At 37.0% G+C, this 23,868-nt stretch overlaps 1 protein-coding gene across 3 annotated transcripts in view; it reads left to right on the forward strand.

Moving 5' to 3' along the window:
- CNTN5 (contactin 5) overlaps positions 1-23,868 on the forward strand; it is a gene marked incomplete at both ends in the record, with an annotated part of 519,573 nt that overhangs the window by 170,985 nt on the left and 324,720 nt on the right. The window lies entirely within an intron of this gene.

Below are 23,868 nucleotides of genomic sequence, written 5' to 3' on the forward strand. Positions count from 1 at the left end.
CTGAAGTTAGTTTAGAGAACTATTCGCTTTGTTTTTAACTTAAGCATTACTGGTAGACATGTGTGTGATGCGTTCATTGATAGTGTCTTCTGCTCTGACCCTTCCTCTGCCCCACTCCCCGCGCTCCAAGGCGCGGGGAGTCTATATTGTTATAAAACAATTGTTATAAAACAATTAAGTCCTATTGGTTTAGTTCTATCATTTTGCCCAGGTTATCTTTGGGAAAAAATTACCAGTGTAATTAATATATTTGAAGTTTAGATCAACTTGCTTTCTAGTCTACCTGAGTGGAAGTCTGGGTACTCTCAGATTCTAGAATCAAGATATTTTGGGAATTAGTGGGAGAAAATGAGGTAGCAAGGTGAGGAGAAAAAAGGAGAACTTCTGAAAGAAAATAAAGGGATACAAATATCAAGTGAGATTTAAAAGTTGGTGGGAATTTTCCTTTACATCATGATTTTCTGTGTTCAATTCTAATAGCTACTACAGAATGATCTGATTTATTGTTAATCAAATGTTTACTATCTGAAGGATTTTTGTGGGTAGAGAAATGCTGATTACTCTTTATACATTTTAAGGCTAACATCATGAATCCTTTATATCCATCTGTCACTATTTGAAAATTTTAATATTCATTTCACAACTAATATTTCAAAACTAGTATATTTTGTAAATGCAGATAATTATTAAGACCTGTTTAATCAAATTAAATATTCAAGTCTAGCATTCAAGTCTCTTAAATATTTTATGTCTTAATACTAAATAACGTTACAAATTATTAAAATGATTACAGAACTTTTTAATGATATTTTTAACTAAACTCTGTCTATTCCGGAGGCATACATTTATGCTTTACGTAGTTTACAATATTTTTATATAAATATTTTTCTTGTATACATTAATTTTATCATATAGTTTTCAACCACTTTATCGGATATATTTTGCTACACTGTGTTGTGATCTTTTGAAATTGAATATAAAGGAGGATCATATTACCCATTCCAGGCTTAGTTCCTGCGTAATCAACCAATTGCCTTGTTCTTCCTTTCAAATATGAGACCCATTTTACAGACTTAGTCTCTTATTTTTTAATATCAATGATGTCATTTTTGTTATATCAATGACATGTTGGATCTATAGTTTTTACGTTGGTTTTGCCTTTCACAGTATTAAATCTTTGTTTAAAATGATGAGATTCAAAGATTTATTGGACAGTGCTAAGTAAACATCAAATGGGTCTCCCCTAATTGTATTCACAGAAAAAAAAAGCACTTATGCATATTTTATAAACAGATAAATCTTTAAAGAATCAAGATAGCCATATACTATCAATCTCATATTTATTAGAGATAATGAAATTTAAACATACCCTATTAGATTTAACATCTGTTTGCATGACATTAAATTATACATGTTATTACTTTTAAATATAATTATATTATGTAATGCAATTTTATTATATTTTAATATTATATGATTAATATAATTACATTATATTAAACTGTGAATGTAATATAATTACATTATATTAAGCTTTCTGACTTTGAGTCTCATTAGGCGCATGAGTTTTTTGCAGATCCAACTTATTTTCACGCATATACAAATGTCACCATTTGGCTATGGGGACTTCTTTAGTGCTATATTATTTTTCTCCTTAGTAACTGTAAATATACCTTGAGCCATTTTAGTTTTTCTCTAATAATGTCTTGATCTCCTGCCACACTCTCTAGCCAAGCATATGATTAATGACTTTTCACTGATTATAATACATAATGCTATAGAGACTAAAATCTAGGGCCTAGAGATACAAATATGATTGTCCCAGATAAATTCTGGTGGTGCGAGGATGACACTGTTACTAAACTAGTTCACTGAAAGAGATTTTTTAGAAACAATGTGTTTTATGGCCTCCCCTGGTGGTGCAGCGGTTGAGCGCTGGGTTGTGAAGCTGCCTGCAGCCTCTGCAGCACCAGTTCTATCCCTGCTGGCTGGGCGAGGGTCCTACATGGGAGACCTCTCCTGCCCCGTCCGCTGCTCCCCTCAGCAGTGTATTTCGGTCCTTCTGCCTGCTCTGCTCTCCCCTCTGGCTCTGGTGAATTCTCTCACCCTCCCTCGCTTCTGACTGTGCCCAGTGCATGTATAAATAAATAAAAAACAATTTTAAAAAAATTTAAAAAAAAGATAAATAAGTGAATAACTCTACAACACCTTCGGAGGGGGGAATACATATCTTAAAGTCTGAGAGGTTGTGATATTACAGGGCAGAAAGTCTCACAATTATTGTAGAGACATGAATATGACCTCGGAACCCTAGTGGTTACAGTACTAGGAGAAACACATTTAAGAAACACTGGGTTTTTAAAGAGCAGAATTCCCTTAAAAATTCCCTTAAACATTTCTAATTTGATTTCAGCAACATCGATCCAATAGCAAGTTTAGTTAGCTGGACACAAAACCAAACCAATTCCTTAAGTGTAACTATAATTTAGTCACGGGTTATTCATTTCATTCATTTATAAACCCTTTTTGCATTTTGATTTGATCAGTGGGTGCATTGGGGAGGCCCATCTTTTCCTTCGAACCTGCCCCTCACGTCTCTAGATGTCTGCTCATCAGAGCTTTCATTTTAACTTCTTTCTAAATGAGTATTTATAAGCATGGCTCAGCTTGATGTTAATAATGCACTTTACCATTAATAAACTAGGTACCGCGTGAGGACAGAGTTAGCATTAATGAGGTGGAGGAATCCCATCTCTCAACTGACTTTCCACTTTGGCAAGAAAGACATAAATAATTGGAGTATTATTGGAGTGGTGATTGGAATAATATTGGAGACATAAATAATTGGAGTATTATTGCTAGTGGCGATTGTTACTGGTTATCGATAAGCTTATTTTTGACAAAGTATATTTTATTCCTGTAGCTTATGTTCATGACAAAGACAATTTCCTCACCTCGTATAGTGATTTCTCTTCAGTGACAAGCAAGAATCCACCGCATAAAGCTATCACTCTATTAGCTTATTACCATGCTGATGAGGATTTGGATTGATAATGTGACACTGTACACTTTTCACACATCCTTCAGAAACCCAGCACTCATAGCAATTCCTTTAAAGTTTGGATTCTGAGAAATAACTCATACCAGCAAGTCAAACATAAAATGAATCAAGAATAAAATCTCCTCATGCTTCAAAAATATCTTTATACACCATCCCTGGGAAATTGATAGTTCATATCTAAATTCAAACATACTGCTTTTCAAGGCATTTAGATGATTTAGATGCAGAATGTTCCATTAGTTTTCCTTGAAGCAGTTGATTAAAATAACCTCTTTAACTCTTTAGGAGATTATATGATTTTTTATAGACTTTGCATTTAAGCCCTTTAATTTAACCTTTCATTTCCATATAAAACTAAAAAATTACTTCTCTGAGCTTTTTCATAACTTTTTCTCCTTAAGTAAAATTGACCTTGCTTTAAAACCACACATTAATAACTAATGAAATTATTTAAATAATGGTGTGTCCAAAACTTTATTTCATTGGTTTATGAAACTTTGGCATGATAACTGTATGAAATAATTTCAATTTTATTCTGAATGAGTCACATAAGCATGGGTAATTGGGTAATATTTGTTGTTTATAATTTTTCAGGTTTTATTACAATATAAATTACTATTGGTTCATATTATTGCCTTCTATAAATAAGAACATTTTTTTCTTTGATAAAACCTTTGCTCAAAGAATATGGGTTTAAGGCTTTCTTTAAAACGACAATCATTTTGATCCTCATAGAATAGTAACTATGATCACGTGACCTTTTGATAAGTTACATGATGGATTCTTAAGTTAGTCATATGAAGATTAAACAATAGTGATTTTTTTCTGTGACTGAGGTCACAGAAAAAATATATTTTAATTAAAAATAGATAATTTTAGGGCCTCCCTTGTGGCGCAGGCGGTTGAGCACAGCACTGTGAAGCTGTCCACAGCCTCTGCAGTGCGGGTTTGATCCCGGCCGGTTGACGAGAATCCCACATGGCACGGCAGATCTCTCCTGTCTCGCCTGCTGCTCCTCTCAGCAGCGTATTTCGTCATTCTGCCTGTTCTGTTCCCCACTCTGTCTCTGGGGAATCATCTCACCCTCCTGCGCATCTGGCCTGTACCCCAGTTCTTGTAAAAATAAATAAATCTTTAAAAAATTTAAAAAACACCTAATTTCATCCTTTAAGGGAAAGCAATTGAATAAATCAGATTTGAAGTGTATGGCAGAATGCCCTCATAATCTTATTACAAAACATTATGTAAATTAAATTATACTTTATAATCCCATTATAAACTTGCAACAATTTATACTTTATTTATTAAAATTCATCCAAACACATGCTTTCACTTTTTTTGGAAATCATGAATAATTCTGCATGTGATATGGGGCTAACCCAAAGTGCACTTGATTTCAAGGGTCCTCCTCTTGTTTTTAGAACAAGGGAAGGTAATTCTGCTCTCCTGTGAAACACCCTGGAAAGACCTTGACTGAGAGCATGCAAATGCTCTGGCCATCAGAGCTCAGAACACTTGCCTAGCCATGGACCCTAAGGCCTGTCAAGATGTCTCTAGAAACCTTTCCCCAGCACACTAAGAACTCTAAGACATAAAAGTGCAATGGAATTTTGAGTGTGATTCCTATGCATTACTTGATAAAATGCAGTTTCTTCTCAGGACAGAATTTATAATCCTAGTGAATATAAAGATACTAATGTAAAACAAAAAACAAAGAGACAGATGTAGACTATGAGTACTTTCTAAGAAGGGAATAAGTGTTACCTACCCAGCCTGTGCTTCTTATATTTTGAAGGCATTTTCACAACAATTGGTAAATTTTGCTACTTATTCATGTCTATGGATGGATGGATGGATGGATGGATGGATGGATGGATGGATAAATGATAGAGAGATAGAGATGAAGATATATGTAAATGTGGACATATAGATATGTATATGTGTATATTTATAACATATGTATGCATGAGTATACATGTATGCATGGGAGTTTAATAACAATTAAACAAGAATAATAGTTATAAGACCTTAAAATTCTAGTAGACTATTGAATATATTTATTGTATCCTAACCCCCTTTAATCCTTACATCAACCTTATAAAAGAGGTTATATTGTTTGACCTAATTAGTAAATGAAAAAAAAAAATGAAACTCAAAAGCGACAAGTCATTTTCCCAAGGTCAGATAGTAACTAAATAAAAAAAATATATAACCTAGATCTAACTTCAGACAATGCTTATAATCTGTGTTTTGCTAACCAGACTCTATGATTGCATAGAGTCTAATTTAGCATGTGGGTAGTTTCCTATTCATAGAACATGTGTTCCTCTTTCTTGTAAATTATTCTGGATGTTAGGGGGTCTACAATAAGCACAGAGCTTGAGACTAGCAGAGCTTGAGACTAGCAAAATTAGTACAAATCCCTCTATTGTATATCAGTTTCCTCAGTTTGTAAGTATATTATTTTTCCCCCTGAATTACCAGATGAATAATCTACATGGAAATCCTGTCCTAAATTAACATCTCTCTTCTTTACTCTACCCCAGCCTCACTAAAATACCTCTGTATTGTTTTCTGAAATTACCTATGGAAAATATAATTCTGACCATGTTGTCCCTGTGCAGTTACTCATTGCTGACTTCGCCCTGTAAGTGTGCAGGGGCAGAGTTAATCAGAGGTTCTGCTCTAGGCATGTGGATCCAAAAGAACTCTATATGGAAAGTCAAATTTAGAGGCCATCTAACTAATCTGAGTAAAGAGGACTTGAATTGTTTATTGTATTGGGTATAATAAAAATATAAAATAAAAATAATATTGGGTATTGATAAGTATGGGAGGCTCCAAAATGAATGAAAATGTTCAGATGATGGAATGAATATGTGTGGAAGTGTAAAAAAAAAAAAAAAGAGTGAGGATGATACTGAGCCTTGATCGATTCTGTTGAACAGTCACCAAGATTTTACATAATAGAGTCTAGGCAAAGCGTAGACTACCGAAGCAAGTTTCTGGAACAGTAACATAAGTTTGAGAGAGTTTTATTCTCACTTCAGGAGAAAATTAACCAACCTTTAAAAATATTGCTTAATCCTCAGGGAAGACAAACGGTAGGGATATATCCTGGAGAGATTTTGTGCTGGAAAGGAAAGGACTTCAGACTAGTCTTTAGAAATATGCACATTTCTCTGGTAGAAACACAGGGAGAGGCAGAAAGAAAGGAGTTAAAGGAGACAGAATAGAAAAAAAGAAAAAGAATGTGCTGAAAGGTACAGGAGAGAGCCGAGACAGAGTGAAATACAAATGACATTCAGAGTTTTAAGGTAGAAACTCATTCCAGTCAAATGCTATAAATAACACTCAGGAAAAAGCCATTGGATTTTGAGACCTTTAAAAACCAATTTCACTAAAGATAGAGACAAATCAGAATCCATGGCACTTAAATAAAAGATATTATAGCAGATTTTTTTATTTTGGCCATAAGGGGAAAGGGTGTATAACGGAGTCTTGTTGACAAGACATGACAGTGGGACATGTCGGTATTTGACGGTAGGATGAAGGGAATCAGGGGAGAGGAAGATGCTGAGAATATAAAATAGAAACAGCCTAATTAGTAAAATGAATTCATGCTTTCCAAGGAAGGAATAGGTATCCTCTATATTGTAATCTGCATCTAAGAAAATAATCAACGTTGTAAATATGTTGAACTAGTAAAAATTTAGGGTACAATCTACTACATCTTGACCTACAAACTTTAAGTAAGGGAAAAGTTTGAAACCACCTAGGGAGCTATAAGATCCTTAAATATTTTCCGGATGCGTTCAACAGTAATGTTTACATTCCAAACACACTAAAATCTTGCATTTATCTTGAGAAGTAGAAACCACTTTGCTTCCGCCATACTTTATAACACCCATTGGAAGAATCACATAATGGTGCAGTTAAACTGGTATTTATTTCCCTACCCCACAAAAAAAAATAATAATAATAAAATAAAGAGGGCAGGAATGAAGGAGGAGAACTCTTAACTGAGAACATCTAATCTGTTGTGTGTTACTCAGAAGGATCTCAGCACCTGTGAGTTCACTGTCCTGCTTTCTGTAGGATCTTTCGTTTTCACTTGTATGTTGTTTTTGTTTTGAGCCAAAGAATAACCAAAGCAATATCAAACCCTTGACATCAGACTTCAAAACTGAGCAAACAGAAGGGAAGTGTCATGGGGGGTGGAGAGCCCGGCAGGAAGGCGGCCCCGTGGCGTACGGTGGAGGTTTATGGGGACTCAGGTGGTCTGGAACCATCCATTTGTAGAGGTTTGAGCCTATCACCCCTAAAACAAATAGAATCATGCCAGCCAACTTTATCTCAATTAAAAAGAAATTTCATTCTTTGGATAGATTCTGGATGCACATAGATTTCTCAGTATAGACCACAGAAAGTATATCCGTGTATGTGAAATGGGAACAGTTTTTAAGTAAAGGTCCCTATACTTCAGGGCCACAGAGCCTTGTTTAAACTGCAGATGATGCTGTTATGGAGCTCCACAGGAGGCTCAGATGAAAACCCCCTGATGGCCTTTCACAGCTTGATGGGCATTTTACCTCGTCTGCAGACAGGCTAACATGTCTGCGCTGAGGTCATTTCTGCTCCAAGTTTACAGTAAGGTGGGGCAAGCATGACTCAGCTCTATCGCGGCGATGTATGTCCTATCTTCGGAACTTGAGGGGTAAGCAGGGAGCTCACTGGTGCATGCTGAGCACCCCATGAGCCTTTAAGCCTGTCCCTATAGCCCTGGATGTATTTAGACAAAGAATTATTATTCTCTAGCATTATTTCTCCTCCTGCCCAGGGAACACTAATCTGATCAGTCTGTCTTCCCTCTTAAAACATTAAAAGTCTTCAATCCTTTCCAGACTAAAGGGCAAACTCCCGCAAAAGACCTCAAGGGCATTTATTATTTAAACTCTGCTTGCTTTTCCAGCTTTCGGAGACTCAGACTGTATTGAGCTATATACAGTCTCAAAGCATTTTATTCTTGTTTGGGATATGTCTTTATGTGTGATGCTTTCCCTTACTTTATTTCTGACTTCCATTTGGGTCCCTCTGTTTGTTTCTTGTTAAATGATCGTGCAGTTACTTTGGATAATTACTCTTGGCTCCCAAGAACCATTCCAAGCTTGGGCAATTCATTGAAGGCAGATTGTATGCCTCGTACATTTTTTTTTACTTCATTTATTTAAAAAAAAAAAAAGATTTACTTATGCTACAAGAACTGGGGTGCAGGCCAGGGTGCAGGGGGTTGAGAGAGTTCACCAGAGACAGAACAGACAGATCTACTGAAATCCACTGCTGAGGGGAGCAGCAGGGAGACAAGAGAGGTCTGCTGTGCCATGTGGGTCAACTCCTGGCCGGGGATCAAACTCAGGCCACGGTGGCTGGCAATAGCTTGAAAGTACTGAGACTTTAACCCCTGTGCCTCCAGGGAGGCCCCAATTTTCTTTTTAGTTTAAACCCAGTCTAACATGCAGGGGAACACTCAATGAATATTTGCAAGGTAGATAAAGTGACTGAATCCTCCAGCACCACAGAAGCCACAGCCCTGAAAAAGAATCCCCTTCTGATTGCTATGACAATAGTGGTTCTCTGGGCAGTACATGCACAGTTGTCTCTAGCAGTTATAATGGAAAATTAAAATAAACAAGCAATTTATGCACAGACATTTGATAATTACAAAGCTCCACATAGTTGTTAGAGAAATTATTATTAAATTTACAATGGATATTAATACATGTGATGGAATTAATGTTTATAATTAGCATTAATATCAAAACAGGTGTTTGCAGTTTAAAGCTACTAATAACACCTTTACCTATTATTTCAACACTGCACTTTTATGACACTGTTTAAGACGAAGGGAGGTATCCCCCCAAAATATGGAAAAATTACTTTTTAATTTTAGATCCATACTTGACTGCAGACAGAACTCTCTCTAGCTCTCCCTTTCAAACTTAATTCTAGAATTCTATCAACATTGCTCTATTGACCCCGGTAGCAATGAAAGTTTTCTGTTCATTTTGTTGCCTCCATGGATTGCAAACCTAGAGTCAGGATATAGAATTTGTCAAACTTGGTAACAGACCTTGTTCTTAAGTTCTTTGAGATATTTGTACAAATGTTTTCTGTTTCACATGTGGACACTTAAGTCGTCTATCCAGTGCCGCTGCTATGAGTCATGTCAACAGATGCAGAAATAATAGTCTACTTTGAGTCAGTTATTTTGAAATTTTGTTTTTCAGTCCACCATTAAAAATATATATATTTACTTTCTAACTCTAATAGGTAGGTGAATTTAGAGAATTGTTCTTCCCTAAGTAGTTCACGTTTTTAAAGAATCACTTCTATCACAAGAAAATAACCAAAAATATGTCTACAAATTGTCAGTAAAGAACATCAAATGAGGTCATTAATATCAATTCTGTTTTCATAAACATAGTAAATCATCCACCTAAGAAATCACAACTGTAACAGACTTATTTAAATTATAATTCATGAAATTTCATCAACAGTCATTAAATTCACAAAATAATAAATAATACAATTGCTAGGATGGAACTAGCTTGTTTATTTAACAAAATTCCTGATTCCCTGGGCATCAAAGTGCAAGCACATCTAGAAAGCTTTACTTACAATTATAATTTTTTGAAAATTTCATTGCAAAACAGCTAAAAAAAATATGTCTTGTGCTTTTTAAAGACTCTCTTGTCACATAAATCGTAGTATGTCCTTTCCAGTAAAGAACAATCTATGGCCATGTTTTTAATTAAATTTTGTATTTTGGAGATTTTTTCCGAAGTTATTTCTTAAAACTTTCTCTAAACATGTCTGATCTCAATTGAATCAGTCACTTTTAGTCATTAAAAGAAACACCAGTTTTTAAATAAAATAAATACTATAAAGAAAGTAACTAGATTTACCAATTTGGACAATCAATTTCTTTTAGTGTTAGAAATTTATATTGTATTTATGTTTCATGACATAAACACTGATAATATTTAACTTCAATGCTAATAATACCAGCTAAGGATTAGTATGTGATTGTTATCTTCTAAACCCTGGGGTACACATTTTGTAGTTTAATCATAATTATAAACCCCTTGATTGTAAATTGGGAAACTTGTCTTGGGAGGTAATGCACCTACCCAAGGTGACATGACTGAAGTTCAGATCTTGTTCTGTCTGACTCTAGACAAGATCTCGTAATAAAATAAAGGGAATAGTGTTCTCCAAATGTTTTGGACTTTTCACATGAGGTATCTCATGATATCGCCTGAACACTCCTGAGGTTATGCTGATAGGTTTTGCAACCTCTAATTCTGAGATCAGAAAGTTGAAATAAAATTTACCCACCCACTTCTGCACACACAGTCAGATTAAAGATGTGAGCTCTACCTGTGAGATACACCTGCTACACTTCAGCACTTTCATATCACGCTGGCTTTTACTTTATACTCCAGTGATTCACATGACTGCTCCTTGGTCTGCTATACCTAGGTGTGTTAGACAGAGCCACAGAGTCTGCATGTCAGCTGCTATCCCATTGCTGTTATTTTTTCCAATAATCAGTGATACATAGTCTTGTATTATATTGAGGACTTTACATTGGTTTTCACTAATGTGCAGGTGAGACTCAGAATAGCCCTAATTATAATTATAAAGGAGGTAAAATTATAAAATAGATGAAGTAAATTAAATTCATGCAATTCAACTATTAGTATCATCAGGTCACTCTTGATTCAGGAGATTCGTGGAAACTCTGGAGATCTGGGTCATGCACATTGCCAAGATTTAGCTCCCCAAATAAGCTCAATTTGGCCTATTTTACTGGTTCTCACCTTGCAAGTAGGCCTATCCTTAGAAATTAGGGATGTCCAGATAATCTACTTTATTTCAAACTATTTGATAGCACCTAAAGCTTATAGCTACTGTTACTATTGTAGACCTAAACCAAAATCAGTTGAATAGCTAATAATATCAAGATTTGTTTCTTGATACTATCTGGGGAGTCTTGATATTATTTGGGGAGTCTTGTGTGATACCACCACACCAGCAGCTCACCTTCAACTTAATGTTTTGGAAGCAAGCTTCAAATTTTATGCAGTTCAAACTTTATGGTTTGAGTTTCTGTGTTTTGAAAGTACTAGTAATATAACATTTATGGTATTCACCTAATTGAATATTGTACATATTCCCCTAACATAATCTGGATGCAATCATAAATATGGATAAGGCTAAATAAGTATTTAAGATGAAGCATAAAAATTAGCTGCCAAACTAATCTTGTTTACCTTTGCAACTCCACATCATTTTGAATATGAAGTTTTCTTTGATGTTGCCATAGGCACTTTGGCATAACTGGCTAAGCACCAATAAAATATTTCAGAACATGCATTCTACATGGTCTTTTGAACTAGAAATACTTGTCCTTGCACAGGGTCCGTTGAAAATCCTCTGTCACAAAATGGTATCCTTCATCTTTGTTATAACAGATGTTATTTTTTCCCCCTGGCCTCTGCCATGGAGACAAATGACCATCTCCCTATAAAACTGTAGAGCAGAATTGCTTTACTTTATTCATAGATTATACAGACTTATAAGCCTCTCTTCTTCCCTAAAATTTACAATCTTGTACAGAGGGAAAGAAAAAGAAAAACAACAAAAAACTTACGTACTTGTTTACACAAACCTTTTCTAAAGTTTAACTTACCAAATTATCTCTTCCTTTTAAAATGAAATTAAAATATATTCCATTGTGTAATATTTGAATAATTATTGATCACATTGATTATTTTCAAGTTTTCAAGTCGGGGTTGAGTCACTGATAAATGGTGATGACAGGAAACGCAAGGCAAGAATGACAAGCCCAGTGGTGAGTTTTGGGAGGATCTTGGAGTAAAGCATCCCTGCACATGCCACCCTTCCGTCCATGCAACAGCTTGTTCAAGACTCGTGCCTCCTAATACCTTATGTAATAAGCGAGTAGTTTGTCCTGGGGGCCTCATAAAGGCAAACAACCAGATGATGCACTTTACCTTAATAATAAATTCTGAAGTTTGATGTGAATATGTGAGTGTTTGGTTAAGAAATGGCTGTGCTTATATTAAAAGGACTGCGTATCCATCTACAACTACTGTTATATATTAATTCTGATGAAAATTAGGAATCAACTTCAGAAGATTGAGGGTGAGGTTCGCTAGAGGCCCTTTGCTGTGCTGGAGACAATCTCTTTAGCCCGCGTAGCCCCTCATGTTGCTGGCAGCACTGCCCTGATATCTCTTTCTGTAGGATACTTAAATATTGAATACTTCAGCCCTCGGTCAGCGTTACACCTCTGGGCCTCTGGACATTTCACATGCCTAGGGTCATCCTCCCTAGTGCCCCAGACCCCTTATCTTCGGATCTGTTCTGCCCATTTTCACAATGCGTGTCGCTATTCCCTCCCCTCGCCTCTTCTCCCCACCCATAAATTATCTCATAAACTGTCTCATTCTCTATTTTTCTTACGTAAGAAAAATCCACATGTCCTCAATCATGTCCTTATTTCTATTTTAGACTAGAAAACTTGGAATCATCACTGAATGTTCACCATTATATTTTATTTCTCTCTGTAGCCAGTCAATTTAAAATAATTTTCACACTTGCAACCTTTCCCTCCAAGGCATGGCCACCTCGCTGAAGTCTCTAACGTACCTTCCCATCATTGCACACCCCCTTGTGGTCCTTGGCCTCACCTCTTTTTTATTCCCAGATGATTTCATTTATATGTAGCATCTACAGAAACAAGAGTTCTGACAGAAACAAACGTCTAACAGGCCTTTAAGTCTGTAGAATTAAGGCCGCAACAGAGGGAAGGGGCGGGCGCCTGGTGGGGGGCGGTGGGTGACTGCAGGTGTCTTGGTTGTGGATGTAGGGTGGTGACATGTGTCTGACGGGGTGAGAGCCTGTACCTCTGAATTGTATTTCTTTAAATTTCCTTTAAAAATATTTTCTTTTTTAATGGCATTATTGTTTTTATTTTTTTTAATTTATTACTGACCTCGCTTCTTATCAGGATGCCTCTCTTGTTCCACTGCATATGAATGAAAAGTGAGGGCCAGCACATTCGACACTGTCTCGCCAACACCCTCCCCACTTCCCGCGCGCTGACACCTGCAGCCCACACTGTCCTGCCCGCGTCATGCGGTGATGCCACCTGTGGGCCTTCCTTTCTCTGTGGCTATTGCTGCCACATCACTGTATATTGACATAATACCTCAAGTTTAAGCCTCGGGATGTGCATTCCATAAAGCCTGACCTGTGTTTCCTTGGAAGAGCGCGCCCTCTATAATGTCAAATTCTTTCTCACTGTTGATAGGAGTTGCAGTCCGAAACTGCATTTGAGTACAAGTTCCTAGAGGAATGTTTTGGGCAAGATAAAGATTGTCTTCACATCTGTAAAATAGGGGTAATTCTAGCATTGCTTTCACAACATCAATTTCACACACACACACACACACACACACACACACAAACACACAAATAGAGGGAAACGCTTAGAGGAAAATGTGAGGTTGTTTCTTGATACCCATGACATCAGTGCTTTTGCTTTGGCCCACTCATGTACCCCAAGTGCTTCAAAGTGTGTCTGGCATAGCCTGGTAAATAAGTGATCCGTAAAATAGTATAAACATGTTAAATACACTTGATGTTAATATAATCTTCAGTTTATTGGCGATTTATACTTGTTTTGTTTCCTTTACTAGAGAAATAAATCTGTTTATCTTCCTGCTAGATACTCAGTACCTGCCAGTACCTGCCGTGAAATAGATACTGTTGTGCTCTCTTACTGCTCTCAGCCCGGTGCCTTCTCTTCTGGCCCCTGCGTCTCTGCTATGCTCTCGCATGAGTCAGCTTTTAATATTCCATCCGTAGCCTTCTGCTGACCTAATTCTGTGAAGTCCCCTTGAGTGGCGTTACTGCACTTGGCTCCCACATGGTGCTGTGTTCCAGCCACACTGAGTCTGTCCTGAGCACCACACAGCCATTTGCCTCGAGGCAGTCTTGTCATCTTCGCTGCCTACAACACTCTTTCCTTGGATCTCCCCAACTCTCCCTCTCTCGTCATTGCATATTGTCATTGCATCTCTGATGTCATTCTCCCTAGAGAGAGCTACCCTGAATACCCCGATCGCTTACTTCCTGTTCATATATATCACAATGAAGCTATGTGCCTCAAAGGTTTTAGGGACAAAGAATAATAAAATGCTGTGCTTATAATGATTCACACACAAACATGAAATTGTGCACTTTTGACTGAATCAATTTCATTTACCATAAAATATTGCATGTCTCAACTAAGAGAAAAAAATACATGTTTGTGAACACTTAAGCATGCACACAGTCATTGGCATGATAAAATAGGCATTAAATTAATATCAGTTACAGGGAAAGAATCAGTTGTTTTGCCTTGATCTGTGTGGCAAACAATAACAATTTTGCATCAGGTGTTGTAGTCGGCATAGTCCAGTTCTTCGTCTGTCCAGAGAACTTTCATTTAAGGTTTGCTACAAAGGTCACCTTATTTCCATACCCTCTCTAACTCCTCCTCGACTCCTCTTTATATGTCAGTAACATGCATTCCCATATTGCAAGTTTCCTTTAGTCCCATTATAATATGTCGCCATTATAAGAGTATAAATGCCTTAAAAGTTGAGACAGATTCTTTGAAGCTTTAGGAATGAAGACTAGTCAGTAACTAGATATAATAAGTATATATGTATTAGCAAAGATTGTGAGAAACTAAAAGAGGAACGCAAATAACTTCTCATAATATTTATGTGAAAATTATAGCACCTAATCAGATTATTTCATTTTACCTTGAAAAAAAATCTTTATGGCTTAATATGTGGATATAACATTTACATCTAAAAATGAACATGTGGGGGGCCTCCCCGGTGGCACAGCGGTTGAGCGCTGGGTTGCGAAGCTGCCCGCAGCCTCTGCGGCGCCGGTTCGATCCCCGGCTGCTCCCCGGCCACCGGAGGAGGGTCCCGAATGGCGTGCAGACCTCTCCTGCCGCCCGCTGCTCCCCTCAGCAGTGTACTTCGGTCCCTCTGCCTGCTCTGCTCCCCGCTCTGGCTCTGGTGAATTCTCTCACCCTCCCGCGCTTCTGACTGTACCCAGTGCTTGTATAAATAAATAAATAGATAGATAGATAAATAAATAAATAAATAAAATCTTTAAAAAAAATAAAAATAAAAATGAACATGTGAATATAATTTCATAAAAGGAGCTGAGAAAATACATATTTTAAATAATCTGAATTATCATTTATGGTGAAGCAGGAATGTCAGAATTTTTAAATAATTAGTAGCTAAGATAAATTATCTTTATCTCATAATTACCAAAAACTTTCCTTCTAAAGTATAAAATAAAAATCATTTGCCTAAGCCACCTGGAAGTCTTTTACAGCCCATTAATTAATGGTAATATGTGATTTGTTTAGTTTATTGCATTTTCCACAACTCATTAAATATGGGATTATATGTAGTTGTAGCCTGCTTTGGTTTCACTTGTTTTAATTATTTTTTGATGATTTAAGACTATAGCCATATGGGTTCAAGTTTGTTTTTATTTTCTTTTTCCAGCAACACACCGTAGTGGAGCTATTACTAGTATCTCTGTTCCTATTTATGTATATCTTTAAGGCAATAGTTTTTCTTTAGAATTTGCTACTGGCTTTTTATTTTATGCTGTCATAGTTCAGCAATTTCACACATCAGCACCATCCAGGGATGTGTGAGGGCGGGTACTCTATCTGGCTTCTGGATTGTCTGATGATGGAATTTGTAATAAGAAGCAATGTGATCTTGCAGACTATCTGGGTGGTTTCCAAGTTCCTTGTCGGGACTGGTCTTGCTCAGAAGTGCACCTTTGAGTACAGAAAACCAATAAGCTCTACTTTCTTCAGGCACTCAAAGAATTTAGGGAATGATGTAGCTTAACAATTTCCTTTTTTACCTTTTAGAAGAGCACAGAAAGAGTGGTATCTTCTCCTGGGTTATTAGTATTGACTTTATCTGAAATAAAAGTTGATCTTTTATTAATTACTTACATCGGGCTTGGCACCTTTTTAGGTGCTTTCTATATAATTTTCATTCTCAGCATGACCTTGTAGGAAGGTCATTTTTATTATAGATTCCTGCTGAGAAAACTAAGGCTCAACAATGTCTAGGTTCTTTCTCAGTCTGTTTAAAGTCTTCCAAAACTCAGGGCTCCTGCCTCCCTGGTGGTATAAATTTCTTGACTCCTTGGCACTGACACATGCATCTGCGCCTCTCTGCTACTGGAAGCCAGCAGAGGTGAGGTCCAGCACTAGTGCTAAAGTGAGTCAAGTAATGGGTCAGCCTAGCTGGGACCTGCTGGGCTCACCCCTGGGTACTAAGGTCAAGTTATTTCAGCTGCTGGGGCCCTTCCTCAGCAGACATTGCTTTATGCCACACTGTCCTCTAACATCTGTGTAAAGGAATATGGCTGCTTGGGAGACAGATTAATAGACTGCAGGGAAGCATACGGATATTTGGAGATTTTTACCATTTATGTGGGTAGAAAATAGATAAGGTGAAAAATAAATTTAAGAAGGCTCCAAGCCCAAAGGATCATACAGATATTTAGAAGTAAACCTGGGATTTGAAACCTCAGTGGCGCCATGACTTGTGTCCTTCCAACTGATTCTCTTTTCAAAATAGTTTTCAACAAGCACATTACATCACACTGAGATCAGGATCTCTGTTTCTAGATTAAGAGCTGCAGAGCTGCTCCTCTTGTCTTTATCACCCTCATTACGCCTTTATTTTTATTGAATATTGAATTAGAACATCATCTAACTTTCAGGCGTTCCATGTTGAAAATCAACAGCTGTATATACTACATTAAGTTGATCACTAGAATTCTAGTTCTATCCTCCACCATGCAGTTTTCCTTTTTACCCAACTTACCAACTCTTTTACCCCTGCCCTCTGGTGACCACTAGTTGGTGTGATAGTCAAAGAGTTTATTTTAGTTTTTCAGCTCAACATTTTTTCTATATGAGTGAAATCATATGATATGTCTCTTCTCTGGTTTATTCACTAACTCTCTAGTTTCATCCTGTTTTTGAAAATGGCAGGATTTCATCCTTTTTGTTCTTAATGTTCTAGAGTGTGTATGTGTGTGCGTGTATCATTTGTGTGTTTATCATGCATGTGTGTGTGTATCATGCCTTTATTCATCAGTCAATGGGCACTTCCAATGGTTGTTTTCCAGATTTTGCTATTGTCAACAGTTCTGTAATAAACATGGGGTACATACACCTCTTCGAATTAGTGTTTCTGTATATTCAGGTAAATGCCCAGAAGTGAGAAAACTAGATTTATGGAATTTCTATCTCTCATTTTTGGGGGGCTCTCCATGGTGCTTTCCATAATAAATTTATCAATTTATATTCCTACTAACGGTGTATAAGGGCCTGCTTCTCTCACATGCTCTCCGGTGCCTGTATTTTCTTGTCTTTGAGATAATGGCCATCCTCACAAGGGAGATCTAACTGTTTATTAAGTATGTTGGCATATCGTACCTGTGAACTCAATGAGACCCACATTCCTCCTCAGATTGTAGAGAAGAAACTGAAACTCTGAAATGTCAAAATCCATAGTAATCATCTCACTTCTGACCTTATTGCAGAGACTTCGCCTTTTCTTGCATAGTTCTTGTGTTGTCCATAAATAATAAACAAATAATATTTTAACATATCCTATTGGAAGAGATCCTAAGTATTTTTGTTTGTTTGTTTCTTATGACATTGGTATAATCTTAAATGTGGATTCTTTATGTAAGAATTGCAGCTACGCAAAAAAATGACCTCTTCCACCATCCATTCCCTAAGTCTCCCTTCCATCTGCCATAGCTGCTCTCTCTTTTACTTCCCTAAAACAACATCATTCATTTTAAGTACACAACTGAGCTCTACTCATTTCTTCAAACTGCACACCAGCACACAGGCTCGCCAGCTGCAGCTCCCTGACACACACAATGTCAGATGCTGATAATACATGCCCGGCTGACCTGGATGGAGAGCGAGTCAGGGACACTATAACATGTTGATTTTCTTCGACTTTATCTCTGTTCAGTTGCCTTCTGCATTGAAAGTATTAAATTCAGATCTGTGTGGCAAAGATGATTAGGAAAGGGTAGCAGCTCCCTTAGGGAGCTGTTTTAAAATGTCACAATTAAAATTTTCCAGGAAGTTTCAAGCAATTTTAGCCTCCTGGCTGCTGCAGAGAATCGAGTAGCACTGCTAGCTGAAGGATGCTATCTGGAAAAGTTGCTGCTGATTTCCCTTTGCCTCCTACCATGCCACCTAATTGGAAGACACCACGCTCAGTGGTAGACACACCGATACGTGATTTTGCCAGAGGAACTGGGAATAAATAAATGGCTTTGTGATTGGGGTATATGCTGTGCCTATATTTGGAAGAAGGAAAATGTTTAATTGCTCTCTAAATAAATTTGATTGCACAAATGTAGCAAGAAGAAAAGTGGGATTTTCTTTTCAACTCATAGCAAAATGTGTAATCATTTATCCTCATGCTTCATCACTCAGCTGTGAGAGATAACCTTGTTCAAGGGAAAATAAATAATAACCTGTAAGCCACCACAGTCACTGGCTCCTTACTGCTTAACCCCCTCAACCCTAGCCTTCAATATGAGTTTGACAATAGCAGTGAAAGCAGAATAATAGACAAGAAACTCTTCTGTTACAGGAGGGCGTGTTTGAATGTTATAATTGTTGTTTGTGTTTTAAAGGCTAGACATAATAAAAGATGACTAAATTACAAAGGAATCGTATTTACACATAATGACAAAATCCAATATATTGTTAGTGTCTGCCATTCAAACTAGTAAGTTCAATCACTAGGTTTAGTGAGAAGTAAACACTCTACATTCTACCTTTAAGTATTTAGACATAGCCCTCTGGGTCAGAAATTCAAATTTACATTTCAGTTAGGAATTTTTCCCACCTTTTCTTTGTAAATTCACATAAATTAAAAACTGCATTTGGAGGAGGAAACAAACAAACAAACAAACAAAAAACCTCTTCATTATATCTCCCAGCAAGTGTGAAAGCTGGAATGACTTAAGTGGTGACCTCATGTCCCTTTTGAAGAAATCCAATGCCTTTACTATATTTAACAAGTGTTACCTGATTTTTCAAGCGTAGTATCACAGCAGTAGTGCACACACTGAAGGCAATGTGTTTGCAATGATGACTTAGTTTTTAGACCCAACTCCCTGCTTTCCTTCTTTGGGATCTGACCTAACTATAGTTAGAATAGTCTGGGGTTATTCCTTTAAAACATAGAAACATCAATTGTCATGTCTAATTTCTTTGTAAGTAGCAATTAGCTAATAGGATCAAGGGTCCTATAAATAGGATCCAGGAAATCTTAAAATTCCTAAGTTAAAGAAAGCACCAAAGCAAAATTCAATAGATATGCCTAAACTTATAAATGAGTAAATATTTTAAAAACCTAGGAACATTTAAAGTTATCTTTATAAAATAATTGCAGTTGAAAAAGATGACTATGTACTAAAGAGTATTCCACAAAATTGAAAGTAGAATTGTGAAAATGACCTATGATAAGTGCATTTCTACTGGCGTATTTACCCCATTTATATCGGAACAGCAACAAAAGAAATAGTGGAGCACGTCATAGATTGAAAACTTTTCAATTTTTAGTTTTAGCATTGTGAACTTAATTGTTGCAATAAAAATTTAGTAGGACCAAAAAAATAATAAACTACAAAGAATTTAGCAAATAGATGCCATTAACATTGACCCTTCAAGACCAGAACTAAGGAGAATAATACCTGGAGACCCTAATAACAGGTCAAGAGCTGAAGAAAATTGAGTACAAATAGTAGTTTTCAGTGTTTACAATACTGTTAACCTTCTAAATGTGTAACTAGTAGAGATTTTAAAAACCAGAGCTCTCAAGTTCTTTAATGAGCAATGTAGGTTGATTACAGTACAAAGCCTGATTAATATAATTGTTATTCAGATGATCTTCACATTAGCTAGCTTGGATTGGGGTGGCATAGATTACAAATAATTACTGAACTTAAGTGCCATTAACTTAGGAAAAAGATATTTTTCCTTCAAAATTGATTAGAATTTAGCTCTTGGTGATAACAAACAGTTATCACCTTTATAGTTACAACCATCCAGCATGTGTTCAATGTCAGGGAAACATGTTGAGTATACATTTATGGTCCAAAAAACATCAAGAGGATTTATAGATAAAATTGAAAGGAGAGGCTATAAAGGTTATCGTGGACTCACTGTTTTATCTGGAATAAGGTGGAAAAATTTCCTTATCAACACATTTATGTCTGAATACCTGGTATTTGCTTCTGACTAAACTCAGGGGCTCAATTATTAGTTTGGTTAACTTGCATAGTAGATATATTTCTGTTCCTGCCATACTATTTTTCACATATTTAATACAGATATAATTTTATGAGAGATGATAAACATCACTAAACAAATTATTTAATGTGTACTTTAATTAAAATAGATATAGTACTTAGACACAAAATTGAGACCATGGTTATACCCAATAAAACAAAAGTTTTGAAAGACATTCTACTTTTATGTCCCATTGGTCTGTCATTTTTAGGGTCACAGAAATAGCAATACTTTTGAAATCCATGAAAGAATTTTGTTAGTGCCAAAGTCTCCACCCATCTCTATAGCACTTCATTTTACTATTTGCCAATAAAACAGTACACTATAGAATGAAAAAAATATCTTGGAACTTAGCCTTTGTTTCTTTGCTTTTATGTTTGTTGATTGAATTTACCCATTGAAGTTATTTTTCATTTCCAATAAAACATTGGAAAATCAAACAAATATATGTTTGATTTATAAATTTCTGTCCTGATTGTAAAGGCACATTTAATGAAAATATGAAAACAAGCAGAGCCTTGACCTTAATATTGAAATATTAAACACCTATTTGAAAGGAAGTTTCCTGTTCCCTAGTAGAGTTTGCTAAACAAGTGTAATCAAAATATATCACAATCAAAGTTATCTTACAGAGAAACAAAAAGGCCTGCTGCCCCTCAGTTTTCTGAAGATGGTATCTGTAACCTACCATCAGTAGACTTTATTCTGGAAATAATGCACAGAGCCTGGCCTTTCTGGTGGGATTGTGGTTTTGTTTATAGGTCATCTTCCAGTTATAAGCAGGTTGGGTTTGGGAAAACTCTATGTCCAGGGTGGCATTATACAAAGAACATGTACAGTTTCTCAAAACTTTCAACTTAAAATATGATCTCTGAAAATGCATACATTGTGCAAAAATTAAAAATGATGTATAAAATAAAAAAATTAATTAACAGAAAGGATATGATCTCTGAGAGGGACAGGGTGGTGGCAGAGAGAAGCTCATTTGCAGCTAAATTGCAGCAGAAAAAACCATCACTCCTGAAGGAGAAACAAACGATTACTGCACACATGAGGAGTAAGAGGATGTGGACTCAGGGAGCCATGGAACAGGCCAAGCAGGTAGCCCACTAAGGCAAACAAGGGGAACCCTGGTAGTCTGACAAATCTGCAAAGCAGCAGAGCAGAACTGACAAGCAGCCACAGTAGATTCCGGAAGACCCCAAGGAACCCAGAAAGGACCTGGAAGCAGTTCCACTGGCACTAGCCTGCAGCAGACCTAGCAAATCCTGGGAAGGACTTGGAAACAGACCCAGCACATTGCCCAAGCCTCACCCCACTCCCCAGTGAGCCAGTAGGGGAAATGGAGAGATATTGGTCAAAGAATACAGGTTTCTGGTTATAAGATGAATAAGTTCTTGAGCCTCCCTGATGGTGCAAGGGATTCAGACACAACCTATGAAGCTGTCCGCAGTCACTGCAGCACGAGTTCGATCCCCAGCCAGGGAGCTACCCACATGGTGCAACAGACCTCTTCTGACTTGCCTGCTGCTCCCCTCAGCAGTGTGTTTCAGTAGATCTGCCTGTTCTGCTCCCCACTCTGTCTCTGGTGAATCCTCTCACCCCCCACACACACCCCTCAAGCATGTACCCCAGTTCTTGTATACATAAATAAATAAATCTTAAAAAAAATAAATAAATTCAGACCAAAAACCATTACAAATACAGATAGAATAAAATATAGGCAAAATGCTCCATGACATTGACTACAGTGATGTCTTTGGGGACTTGACTTCACCAGCATGAAAAACAAAAGCAAAATTAAACAAATGGGACTACATCAAACTAAAAAGTTATTCTACAGTGAAAGAAGCTATCATTAAAACAAAAGAATACCCACTGAATAGGGAAAATAATAGCAAATCATACATCTGGAAGAAACTCCTATTATAGATCTTCAAAGCACTCATACAACTCAACAAAACTAAACCATAGAACCCAATCAAGTAAATGGGCAGAAGAGCTAAATAGACACTTCTCCAAAGAAGACATACAGATGGTCACAGGCACATGACAAAATGTTCAACATCAGTGTAATGCAAATCGTAACCACTCTGAGATTCTACCACACACCTGAGAAAGTAGCCCGGGACATAAGAAGCAACAACTGTTGGTGAGGGTAGCGAGAAAAAGGAACCCTTATACACCACTATGAATTTAGACTTGCTCAGCCCATATGGAGAACAGCATGGAGATTCCTTGACATGATAAAAATAGATATACCATCTATCCAAAGAGTACAAAGCCACTAATTCAAAAGGATACCTGCACTCTGTTCATTGCACTATTTTTTTAAATAATTCACTTTTTTTAAGATTTATTTATTTATTTATACAAGCACTGGGTACAGTCAGAAGCGCGGGAGGGTGAGAGGATTCATCAGAGCCAGAGCAGGGAACAGAACAAGCAGACTGACGAAATACACTGCTGAGGGGAGCAGCGGGTGCGGCAGGAGAGGTCTGTCACGCCATGTGGGACCCTCTCCGGGGACCAGGGATCGAACTGGTGCTGCAGAGGCTGCGGGCAGCTTCGCAGCCCAGCGCTCAACTGTTAAGCCACCAGGGGAGGCCCTGTTCATTGCACTATTTACAACAGTGAAGATATGGAAACAACCCAAGTGCCCCATGCTAGAGCAGTGAATGAAGATGTGTGGCGTATGGACATGATGGAATACTCAGCTACAAAAATAGATGAGTTCTTACCATTTGCAATGACATTAATGGAACTGGAGAGGATGATGCTAAGTGAACCTGTCAGGAGGATGAAGACAAATGTTGGTGATTACCCTCATGTGGAATATAGAGAATTTTGAAAAAGGAACTGAAAAGATTAAGTCAAAACAAAGGCTAGATATATGGTTGTGGGACTGAGACAACTAGCAATGGCTCAGTTTACCGTCTGCCAAAATTTACCAAGTTTACAAATTCCTGTCCATTGCCTCACAGATTTGATTCCTTCAATGATGGTAGGCCATTCTCTCTTCAGAAGGTAGACTGTGTTTGACGTCTTTAATTTTGTGATGTTAGTAACTATTGCTGGACAGTGTCTATCTCCTTCAATATACTTGTTTTTCAAAGTGATAACACTCTCAGAAAATCACTTGTCTTTTATTTGCTAGTTGCAATACTTCCTCCTTATCTGCTATTAGTTTCCAAGTGGTAGAATTCAGACTGGGAAAAAAAAATACGATAAATCTTGATTCTTCTTCTTTGGCTACTTTGCAAGTTAGCAAATT

Source organism: Talpa europaea (genome assembly GCF_964194135.1).
Source record: "Talpa europaea genome assembly, chromosome: 12".
NCBI classification, from domain to species: domain Eukaryota; kingdom Metazoa; phylum Chordata; class Mammalia; order Eulipotyphla; family Talpidae; genus Talpa; species Talpa europaea.